The following is a 12,410-nucleotide window of genomic DNA, read 5'->3' on the forward strand; positions in this document are numbered from 1 at the left end:
TTTAGAATTTTCATTTTTTGACCAAAACGACAGGTCCGGAGCTGATAAAAATGTTGATATTGTTGTATTTTTTTTTCTGACTGCGGTTTCAAAACCATGCACCAGAATCAACTTCTTTCAACTCAGTAATGCATTTTGGATGTGTACCTAGAGTTTAAAGCAGAAAAACAGGAACTTTTAGAATTTTCATTTTTTGACCAAAACGACAGGTCCGGAGCTGATAAAAATGTTGATATTGATGTAATTTTTTTTCTGACTGCGGTTTCAAAACCATGCACCAGAATCAACTTCTTTCAACTCAGTAATGCATTTTGGATGTGTACCTAGAGTTTAAAGCAGAAAAACAGGAACTTTTAGAATTTTCATTTTTTGACCAAAACGACAGGACCGGAGCTGATTAAAATGTTGATATGATTGTTATTTTTTTTCTGACTGCGATTTCAAAACCATGCACCAGAGTTCACTTCTTTCAACTCAGTAATGCATTTTGGATGTGTACCTAGAGTTTAAAGCAGAAAAACAGGAACTTTTAGAATTTTCATTTTTTGACCAAAACGACAGGACCGGAGCTGATAAAAATGTTGATATGGATGTTATTTTTTTTCTGACTGCGATTTCAAAACCATGCACCAGAATTCACTTCTTTAAACTCAGTAATGCATTTTGGATGTGTACCTAGAGTTTAAAGCAGAAAAACAGGAACTTTTAGAATTTTCATTTTTTGACCAAAACGACAGGACCGGAGCTGATAAAAATGTTGATATGGATGTTATTTTTTTTCTGACTGCGATTTCAAAACCATGCACCAGAATCAACTTCTTTCAACTCAGTAATGCATTTTGGATGTGTACCTAGAGTTTAAAGCAGAAAAACAGGAACTATTAGAATTTTCATTTGTTGACCAAAACGACAGGACCAGAGCTGATAAAAATGTTGATATGGATGTTATTTTTATTCTGACTGCGATTTCAAAACCATGCACCAGAATTCACTTCTTTCAACTCAGTAATGCATTTTGGATGTGTACCTAGAGTTTAAAGCAGAAAAACAGGAACTTTTAGAATTTTCATTTTTTGACCAAAACGACAGGACCGGAGCTGATAAAAATGTTGATATGGATGTTATTTTTTTCTGACTGCGATTTCAAAACCATGCACCAGAATTCACTTCTTTCAACTCAGTAATGCATTTTGGATGTGTACCTAGAGTTTAACCCCTTCCAGACATTTGACGTACATTTACGTCATGGTCGGGAAGCACTTCCCGACACATGGCGTAAATGTACGTCATGGATTTAAACTGTCACCGCGTCTATAGACGCGGTGACAGTTTCAACATGTCTGCTGTCCCTGACAGCAGACATGTCCGTGCATGCCCCGGGGGGGCTGCGATGCCGCCCCCCCGTCGGCGATCGCTGTGATTGGCTGTTCAGTGTGAACAGCCATTCACAGCGTTTTCCTGTGTCACCGGCGAATAACGTTCGCCGGTGACACGGGATCAGAGGTGATTGGTGCTGTAAAGTACAGCACCAATCACCGCGGGGTGTAAGGGTGACACTGGTGTCACCCCACCTCACCCCGCCCGCCCCCAAAGGCCGTGATTGGTCCGTCGGACCGACGGACCAATCACAGCCAAGGAGGGAGATTTAAACTAACGGTGACTGCACTGCAGACGCCATTCCGGTCTGGAAAGCGTGCAGTGCGGTCACCGTACCCCCCTGCCGCCATACTGACCAGAAATACTTGCTGCAATACTTACCTGATCGCTGCTGATTGCTGATTGCTTCCTGGATCCTGGATCCTGTGCTTTAATTGTGCCATACTGTGATATTGTGCTGCTGCACTGTATTAGTATTAGCTAGATAGATAGAGAGATAGATAGAGATAGATAGAGAGAGAGAGATAGAGAGAGATAGAAAGAGAGAGATAGAGAGAGATAGAGAGAGATAGAGAGAGATAGAGAGAGAGATAGTGTCAGAGAGTGCTATATTTTGTGCTGCTGCAGTGTGATATAGTTATAGATAGAGAGAGAGAGATAGAGAGAGAGAGATAGAGAGAGAGGCCTACTGACAGAGTGCTATATTTTGTGCTGCTGCAGTGTGATAGTTATAGAGAGATAGAGAGAGATAGAGAGAGAGAGATAGAGAGAGATAGTGACAGATTGTGCTATATATTTTTTATATAACTGACTGCTGCCCCCTCCTTTTGTGCTGATCAGTATAAATTAACTGATCAGTAACTTTTTGGGGGCGCAGGTTTTTTTTTATATATAGATATACCTGTGAGTGCTGCTGCTGCAGTGTCATAGAGTGTTAGATAGTGTTAGATAGTGAGAGATAGAGAGAGATAGTGATAGAGAGTGCTAAATTTTGTGTCTGCTGTCCCCGCCTTTTGTGCTGATCACTATATCTGAGGTGATCAGCAACTTTTTTGGGGGTACAGAGGTTTTTTTTTTTTTATATATACCTGTCAGTTGCACCAAAGGTTGTGCACCTGCTGCACCTCACTGGTAATCAGTGTCGCATCACTGATCACCTTTTTTTTTGTGTGTGTGCTGTGGGGTATTTTTTTAATTTTTTTTTTTACACACACTGTGATTTTGTGGGTGTCCTGTGGCCGCTGTGCGCTGATCAGTGACGTACATCACTGATCATCTTTTTCGGCACAGGGTTGATCTATTTTTTTTTTTTTTTGATCAAATTCCTGTTGCCTTTGAGCGCTGTTCAGTGACAGACGTTACTGACCAACATCTGTGCTCAATTTTTGGCGCAGGACCTTTTTTTTTTTTAACCCCTTCCTTTTTTTTTTTTTTAACCCCTTCAATTTTTTTTTTTTTTAACCCCTTCATTTTTTTTTTTTTTATTGGTATAAAGCATTTTTTTTTTTTTCTGCACCACATACACACTACACACTACATACCCCCCGGATTGAAATAAAGTTTGTGCCCCCCCCTACACTATACACGTGTTGAAACATTTCACTACCGGTAACACAAAAATAAAAATGGCATCCCAAATGTCCTCCCAAATGTCCTCCCAAATGTCCTCCCAATCATCCAGGAGAATGTATTCAGTGGAGGAGGCATATGCCATGCTTGCTTCTGACTCTGACACAGGCAGTGATGCAAGCGGGGAATTTGAAGGATTTGCCTTAAGCTCCTCTTCCTCCTCTGCTGATGAGGGACCCCCTCAAAGACGCCCCCGTAGATCAGCTGAGATTCCCCCCCCAATAATTGATCTAGTATGGACCCCACCACCAGACAATTTTGAGCCCCAGGTTCCTGAGTTTTTGGCCATGCCAGGAATCCAATTTGATTCCACAGGTCTCAGAGAAATTGACTTTTTCAAATTATTTTTCTCTGATGATTTTATAAATTTAATGGTGGACCAAACTAATTTATATGCCCAGCAGTTTATTGCTCAAAACCCCACGTCATCATTTGCTAGGTGGACCCCTGTAGATGCAGTAGAGATGATGACGTTTTGGGGTCTGGTGTTTCATATGGGCATAGTAAAAAAGCCAGAAATTAGGCAATATTGGAGTACAGATGTTCTGTACAGTACTCCATTTTACCGTATGGCCATGCCCCGGACTCGATTTGAGACAATTCTTAAATTTATACATTACACCGATAATGCACAGTGCCCACCCAGAGATGATCCCACCTTTGACCGGCTATTCAAAGTCAGGCCGGTCATTGATCATTTCAGTGCCAAATTTGAAGAGGTGTACATCCCTGAAAAAATTATTTGTATCGACGAGTCCCTTATACATTTTAAAGGAAGGGTTAAATTCCGCCAGTACCTTCCCAGTAAGAGGGCAAGGTATGGCATAAAAATGTATAAGCTGTGTGAAAGCACCTCAGGGTACACCCACAGGTTTAGGGTTTATGAAGGGAAGGATTCAAGAATTCAACCGCCAGAATGCCCCCCCTCCCTCGTAGGTGTTAGTGGGAAAATTGTCTGGGATTTAGTGCACCCCTTCCTGGATAAAGGTTATCACCTCTATGTGGATAACTTTTACACCAGCATCCCCCTGTTTAAGGCCCTTGGTTCAAGAGGTACAGCAGCTTGCGGTACTGTGCGCAAGAACCAAAGAGGCCTCCCAAAAACGCACATTGCCCAAGTAATGAGAAGGGGTGAAAGCAGGGGAATATGCACCGAAAATATGTTGTTGGTCAAATATAAGGACAAGAGGGATGTCCTTATACTGACAACAATTCACGGAGACAGTACCACCTCCGTCCCTGTACGAGGTACCAGTACCCACACCTCCAAACCTAATTGTATCCTGGATTACAATAGGTACATGGGCGGAGTGGATCTTTCAGATCAGGTACTGAAGCCGTACAGTGCCCTGCGGAAAACAAAAATCTGGTACAAGAAGGTGGCCGTGTATATCATCCAGATGGCACTGTATAACGCTTACGTGCTATTCCGTTCTACCGGCCAGAGGGGGACATTTATGCACTTTCAAGAGGAAGTCATAAAGGGCCTAATATTTGGGAACCAGCAGGCAGAGGGCCCCAGTACTTCTAGTACTGGCCCCCGTATTGTACCAGGGCAGCATTTTCCTGATGAAATCCCCTCCACTGGAAAAAAGGGCAGGACACAAAAAAGGTGCAAAGTTTGCTATAAAAAGGGAATAAGAAAGCAAACTATTTTCCAGTGTGACACTTGCCCCGACAAACCCGGCCTATGTATAAAGGAGTGTTTTAAAATATACCACACATCTATGGAATATTAGGTTCATCATTTCACCGTGCTTCGGGGGTCTTGCTAATGCCACATAGCACCCACCATTCATTCCACCAGAATCTGAGCCGCAAAATCCAAAAATCACTCCTTCCCTTCTGAGTCCTGCCATGCACCCAACTGGTATTTTTTGGTCACATGTGAGGCATTGCCGTACTCGGGAGATATTGGGGCACAGATTTTGGGGTGCTTTTTCTCCTTCATTCCTTGTGAAAATGAAAAATTTTGAGCCAGAACTGCATTTTTGTGTAAAAAAATGTAATTTTTCATGTTCACTGCCCAGTTTTATCAAAATTGGTGAAACCCCTGGGGGTTTGAAATGTACACTATACCCCTAGATGAATTCCCTGAGGGGTGTAGTTTGCAAAATGGGGTCACTTGTGGGGGGGGTCCACTGTATTGGTGCTTGGGGGGTCTTGCTAATGCGACATAGCACCCACCATCATTCCACCAGAATTTGTGCTGCAAACTCCAAATATCACTCCTTCCCTTCTGAGTCCTGCCACTTTTTGGTCACACATGAGGCATTGCCGTACTCGGGAGAAATTGGGGCACAGATTTTGGGGTGCTTTTTCTCCTTCATACCTTCTGAAAATGAAATATTTTGAGCCAGAACTGCATTTTTGTGTAAAAAAATGTAATTTTTCATTTTCACTGCCCACTTGTATCAAAATTGGTGAAACCCCTGGGGGTTTGAAATGTACACTATACCCCTAGATGAATTCCCTGAGGGGTGTAGTTTGCAAAATGGGGTGACTTGTGGGGGGGTTCCACTGTATTGGTGCAACATAGCACCCACCATTCATTCCACCAGAATCTGTGCTGCAAAATCCAAAAATCACTCCTTCCCTTCTGAGTCCTGCCATGCACCCAACTGGTATTTTTTGGTCACATGTGAGGCATTGCCGTACTCGGGAGAAATTGGGGCACAGATTTTGGGGTGCTTTTTCTCCTTCATACCTTCTGAAAATGAAAAATTTTGAGCCAGAACTGCATTTTTGTGTAAAAAATGTAATTTTTCTTTTTCACTGCCCACTTGTATCAAAATTGGTGAAACCCCTGGGGGTTTTAAATGTACACTATACCCCTAGATGAATTCCCTGAGGGGTGTAGTTTGCAAAATGGGGTGACTTGTGGGGGGTTCCACTGTATTGGTGCTTGGGGGGTCTTGCTAATGCGACATAGCACCCACCAAAATTCCACCAGAATCTGAGCTGCAAAATCCAAAAATCACTCCTTCCCTTTTGAGTCCTGCCATGCACCCAACTGGTATTTTTTGGTCACATGTGAGGCATTGCCGTACTCGGGAGAAATTGGGGCACAGATTTTGGGGTGCTTTTTCTCCTTCATATCTTCTGAAAATGAAAAATTTTGAGCCAGAACTGCATTTTTGTGTAAAAAATGTAATTTTTCATGTTCACTGCCCACTTGTATCAAAATTGGTGAAACCCCTGGGGGTTTTAAATGTACACTATACCCCTAGATGAATTCCCTGAGGGGTGTAGTTTGCAAAATGGGGTGACTTGTGGGGGGGTTCCACTGTATTGGTGCTTGGGGGGTCTTGCTAATGCGACATAGCACCCACCAAAATTCCACCAGAATCTGAGCCGCAAAATCCAAAAATCACTCCTTCCGTTCTGAGTCCTGCCATGCACCCAACTGGTATTTTTTGGTCACATGTGAGGCATTGCCGTACTCGGGAGAAATTGGGGCACAGATTTTGGGGTGCTTTTTCTCCTTCATACCTTCTGAAAATGAAAAATTTTGAGCCAGAACTGCATTTTTGTGTAAAAAAATGTAATTTTTCATTTTCACTGCCCACTTGTATCAAAATTGGTGAAACCCCTGGGGGTTTGAAATGTACACTATACCCCTAGATGAATTCCCTGAGGGGTGTAGTTTGCAAAATGGGGTGACTTGTGGGGGGGTTCCACTGTATTGGTGCTTGGGGGGTCTTGCTAATGCGACATAGCACCCACCAAAATTCCACCAGAATCTGAGCTGCAAAATCCAAAAATCACTCCTTCCCTTTTGAGTCCTGCCATGCACCCAACTGGTATTTTTTGGTCACATGTGAGGCATTGCCGTACTCGGGAGAAATTGGGGCACAGATTTTGGGGTGCTTTTTCTCCTTCATATCTTCTGAAAATGAAAAATTTTGAGCCAGAACTGCATTTTTGTGTAAAAAATGTAATTTTTCATGTTCACTGCCCACTTGTATCAAAATTGGTGAAACCCCTGGGGGTTTTAAATGTACACTATACCCCTAGATGAATTCCCTGAGGGGTGTAGTTTGCAAAATGGGGTGACTTGTGGGGGGGTTCCACTGTATTGGTGCTTGGGGGGTCTTGCTAATGCGACATAGCACCCACCAAAATTCCACCAGAATCTGAGCCGCAAAATCCAAAAATCACTCCTTCCGTTCTGAGTCCTGCCATGCACCCAACTGGTATTTTTTGGTCACATGTGAGGCATTGCCGTACTCGGAAGAAATTGGGGCACATATTTTGGGGTGCTTTTTCTCCTTCATACCTTCTGAAAATGAAAAATTGTGAGCCAGAACTGCATTTTTGTGTAAAAAAATGTAATTTTTCATTTTCACTGCCCACTTGTATCAAAATTGGTGAAACCCCTGGGGGTTTGAAATGTACACTATACCCCTAGATGAATTCCCTGAGGGGTGTAGTTTGCAAAATGGGGTGACTTGTGGGGGGGTTCCACTGTATTGGTGCAACATAGCACCCACCATTCATTCCACCAGAATCTGTGCTGCAAAATCCAAAAATCACTCCTTCCCTTCTGAGTCCTGCCATGCACCCAACTGGTATTTTTTGGTCACATGTGAGGCATTGCCGTACTCGGGAGAAATTGGGGCACAGATTTTGGGGTGCTTTTTCTCCTTCATACCTTCTGAAAATGAAAAATTTTGAGCCAGAACTGCATTTTTGTGTAAAAAAATGTAATTTTTCATTTTCACTGCCCACTTGTATCAAAATTGGTGAAACCCCTGGGGGTTTGAAATGTACACTATACCCCTAGATGAATTCCCTGAGGGGTGTAGTTTTCAAAATGGGGTGACTTGTGGGGGGGTTCCACTGTATTGGTGCTTGGGGGGTCTTGCTAATGCGACATAGCACCCACCAAAATTCCACCAGAATCTGAGCTGCAAAATCCAAAAATCACTCCTTCCCTTTTGAGTCCTGCCATGCACCCAACTGGTATTTTTTGGTCACATGTGAGGCATTGCCGTACTCGGGAGAAATTGGGGCACAGATTTTGGGGTGCTTTGTCTCCTTCATACCTTCTGAAAATGACAAATTTGGAGCCAGAACTGCATTTTTGTGTAAAAAAAATAATTTTTCATTTTCACTGCCCAGTTGTACCACAATTGGTGAAACCCCTGCGGGTTTGAAATGTACACTATACCCCTAGATGAATTCCCTGAGGGGTGTAGTTTGCAAAATGGGGTCACTTGTGGGGGGGTTCCTAACTTTTAGCATGTTATGGTGCCTAGAAACCTACATGGTGCCTAAAAAATAATCTCATAAAAAGGAGGCTCCAAAATCAAGTAGGTGCTCCTTCTATTATGAAGCCTGTGGTTTGGTCACCGTGCACACTAGGGCCACATATAGGATATTTATGAAAACAAAAGAATTGGGGGAATCAATTTTTAGTCACATTTCTCTAGTAAAATGTACTGTGTTCCTTAGAAAAATGTATTAAAATTGCAAATCTGCAAAAAAAAAGAAATTTTGAAATTTCACTTACACTTTGTTTTAATTCCTGTGAAACACCTAAAGGGTTAACAAACTTCCAAAATGCTGTTTTGAATACTGTGAGGGGTGCAGTTTTTGAAATGGCATCATTTATGGGGGTGTCTCACATACAAGTCCCTCAAAGTCACATCAGAACTGAACTGGTCCCTAAAAAAATCAGTGTTTGAAATTTTCTTGAAAAATTGAGAATTTGCTATTCATATTGTAAGCCTCCTAGTGTCCAAAAAAATTAAAAGGAAGTTGAAATAATGATGTCAACATAAAGTAGACATATGGTCTATGTTAGTTATTCACTATTTTGAGTGGTAAGATTATTTGTCTCACAAGCAGAAAATTTAACATTTTGCAAATCGCTAAATTTTCCATTTTTTCACGATATTTTGGTATTTTTCACAAAAAAACACAGACCGTATCGACGAAAATTTACCACTAACTTGAAGTACAATGTGTCACGAAAAAACAATCTCAAAATCACTGGGATAAGTAAAAGCAAAAAAAAGTTATCCCCACTTAAGTGAGACATGTCAGATTTGAAAAAAATGGCTCTGTCAGGAACGCAAAAACTAGCTCTGTCAGGAAGGGGTTAAAGCAGAAAAACAGGAACTTTTCGAATTTTCATTTTTTGACCAAAACGACAGGACCGGAGCTGATAAAAATGTTGATATGGATGTTATTTTTTTTCTGACTGCGATTTCAAAACCATGCACCAGAATTCACTTCTTTAAACTCAGTAATGCATTTTGGATGTGTACCTAGAGTTTAAAGCAGAAAAACAGGAACTTTTAGAATTTTCATTTTTTAACCAAAACGACAGGACCGGAGCTGATAAAAATGTTGATATGGATGTTATTTTTTTTCTGACTGCGATTTCAAAACCATGCACCAGAATTCACTTCTTTCAACTCAGTAATGCATTTTGGATGTGTACCTAGAGTTTAAAGCAGAAAAACAGGAACTTTTAGAATTTTCATTTTTTGACCAAAACGACAGGACCGGAGCTGATAAAAATGTTGATATGGATGTTATTTTTTTTCTGACTGCGATTTTAAAACCATGCACCAGAATCAACTTCTTTCAACTCAGTAATGCATTTTGGATGTGTACCAAGAGTTTAAAGCAGAAAAACAGGAACTTTTAGAATTTTCATTTTTTGACCAAAACGACAGGTCCGGAGCTGATAAAAATGTTGATATTGTTGTATTTTTTTTTTCTGACTGCGGTTTCAAAACCATGCACCAGAATCAACTTCTTTCAACTCAGTAATGCATTTTGGATGTGTACCTAGAGTTTAAAGCAGAAAAACAGGAACTTTTAGAATTTTCATTTTTTGACCAAAACGACAGGTCCGGAGCTGATAAAAATGTTGATATTGATGTAATTTTTTTTCTGACTGCGGTTTCAAAACCATGCACCAGAATCAACTTCTTTCAACTCAGTAATGCATTCTGGATGTGTACCTAGAGTTTAAAGCAGAAAAACAGGAACTTTTAGAATTTTCATTTTTTGACCAAAACGACAGGACCGGAGCTGATAAAAATGTTGATATGGATGTTATTTTTTTTCTAACTGTGATTTCAAAACCATGCACCAGAATTCACTTCTTTCAACTCAGTAATGCATTTTGGATGTGTACCTAGAGTTTAAAGCAGAAAAACAGGAACTTTTAGAATTTTCATTTTTTGACCAAAACGACAGGACCGGAGCTGATTAAAATGTTGATATGATTGTTATTTTTTTTCTGACTGCGATTTCAAAACCATGCACCAGAGTTCACTTCTTTCAACTCAGTAATGCATTTTGGATGTGTACCTAGAGTTTAAAGCAGAAAAACAGGAACTTTTAGAATTTTCATTTTTTGACCAAAACGACAGGTCCGGAGCTGATAAAATTGTTGATATTGATGTAATTTTTTTTCTGACTGCGGTTTCAAAACCATGCACCAGAATCAACTTCTTTCAACTCAGTAATGCATTTTGGATGTGTACCTAGAGTTTAAAGCAGAAAAACAGGAACTATTAGAATTTTCATTTGTTGACCAAAACGACAGGACCGGAGCTGATAAAAATGTTGATATGGATGTTATTTATTTTCTGACTGTGATTTCAAAACCATGCACCAGAATTCACTTCTTAAAACTCAGTAATGCATTTTGGATGTGTACCTATTGTTTAAAGCAGAAAAACAGGAACTTTTAGAATTTTCATTTTTTGACCAAAACGACAGGACCGGAGCTGATAAAAATGTTGATATGGATGTTATTTTTTTTCTGACTGTGATTTCAAAACCATGCACCAGAATTCACTTCTTAAAACTCAGTAATGCATTTTGGATGTGTACCTAGAGTTTAAAGCAGAAAAACAGGAACTTTTAGAATTTTCATTTGTTGACCAAAACGACAGGACCGGAGCTGATAAAAATGTTGATATGGATGTTATTTTTTTTCTGACTGCGATTTCAAAACCATGCACCAGAATTCACTTCTTTCAACTCAGTAATGCATTTTGGATGTGTACCTAGAGTTTAAAGCAGAAAAACAGGAACTTTTAGAATTTTCATTTTTTGACCAAAACGACAGGTCCGGAGCTGATAAAAATGTTGATATGGATGTTATTTTTTTTCTGACTGCGGTTTCAAAACCATGCACCAGAATCAACTTCTTTCAACTCAGTAATGCATTTTGGATGTGTACCTAGAGTTTAAAGCAGAAAAACAGGAACTTTTAGAATTTTCATTTGTTGACCAAAACGACAGGACCGGAGCTGATAAAAATGTTGATATGGATGTTATTTTATTTCTGACTGCGATTTCAAAACCATGCACCAGAATTCACTTCTTTCAACTCAGTAATGCATTTTGGATGTGTACCTAGAGTTTAAAGCAGAAAAACAGGAACTTTTAGAATTTTTATTTTTTGACCAAAACGACAGGACCGGAGCTGCTAAAAATGTTGATATGGATGTTATTTTTTTTCTGACTGCGATTTCAAAACCATGCACCAGAATTCACTTCTTTAAACTCAGTAATGCATTTTGGATGTGTACCTAGAGTTTAAAGCAGAAAAACAGGAACTTTTAGAATTTTCATTTTTTGACCAAAACGACAGGTCCGGAGCTGATAAAATTGTTGATATTGATGTAATTTTTTTTCTGACTGCGGTTTCAAAACCATGCACCAGAATCAACTTCTTTCAACTCAGTAATGTATTTTGGATGTGTACCTAGAGTTTAAAGCAGAAAAACAGGAACTATTAGAATTTTCATTTTTTGACCAAAACGACAGGACCGGAGCTGATAAAAATGTTGATATGGATGTTATTTTTTTTCTGACTGCGATTTCAAAACCATGCACCAGAATTCACTTCTTTAAACTCAGTAATGCATTTTGGATGTGTACCTAGAGTTTAAAGCAGAAAAACAGGAACTTTTAGAATTTTCATTTTTTGACCAAAACGACAGGACCGTCGCTGATAAAAATGTTGATATGGATGTTATTTTTTTTCTGACTGCAATTTCAAAACCATGCACCAGAATTCACTTCTTTCAACTCAGTAATGCATTTTGGATGTGTACCTAGAGTTTAAAGCAGAAAAACAGGAACTTTTAGAATTTTCATTTTTTGACCAAAACGACAGGACCGGAGCTGATTAAAATGTTGATATGGATGTTATTTTTTTTCTGACTGCGATTTCAAAACCATACACCAGAATTCACTTCTTTAAACTCAGTAATGCATTTTGGATGTGTACCTAGAGTTTAAAGCAGAAAAACAGGAACTTTTAGAATTTTCATTTTTTGACCAAAACGACAGGACCGGAGCTGATAAAAATGTTGATATGGATGTTATTTTTTTCTGACTGCGATTTCAAAACCATGCACCAGAAT

Source organism: Crinia signifera, chromosome 11, assembly GCF_055691185.1.
Source record: "Crinia signifera chromosome 11, ASM5569118v1, whole genome shotgun sequence".
Lineage (NCBI taxonomy): Eukaryota > Metazoa > Chordata > Amphibia > Anura > Myobatrachidae > Crinia > Crinia signifera.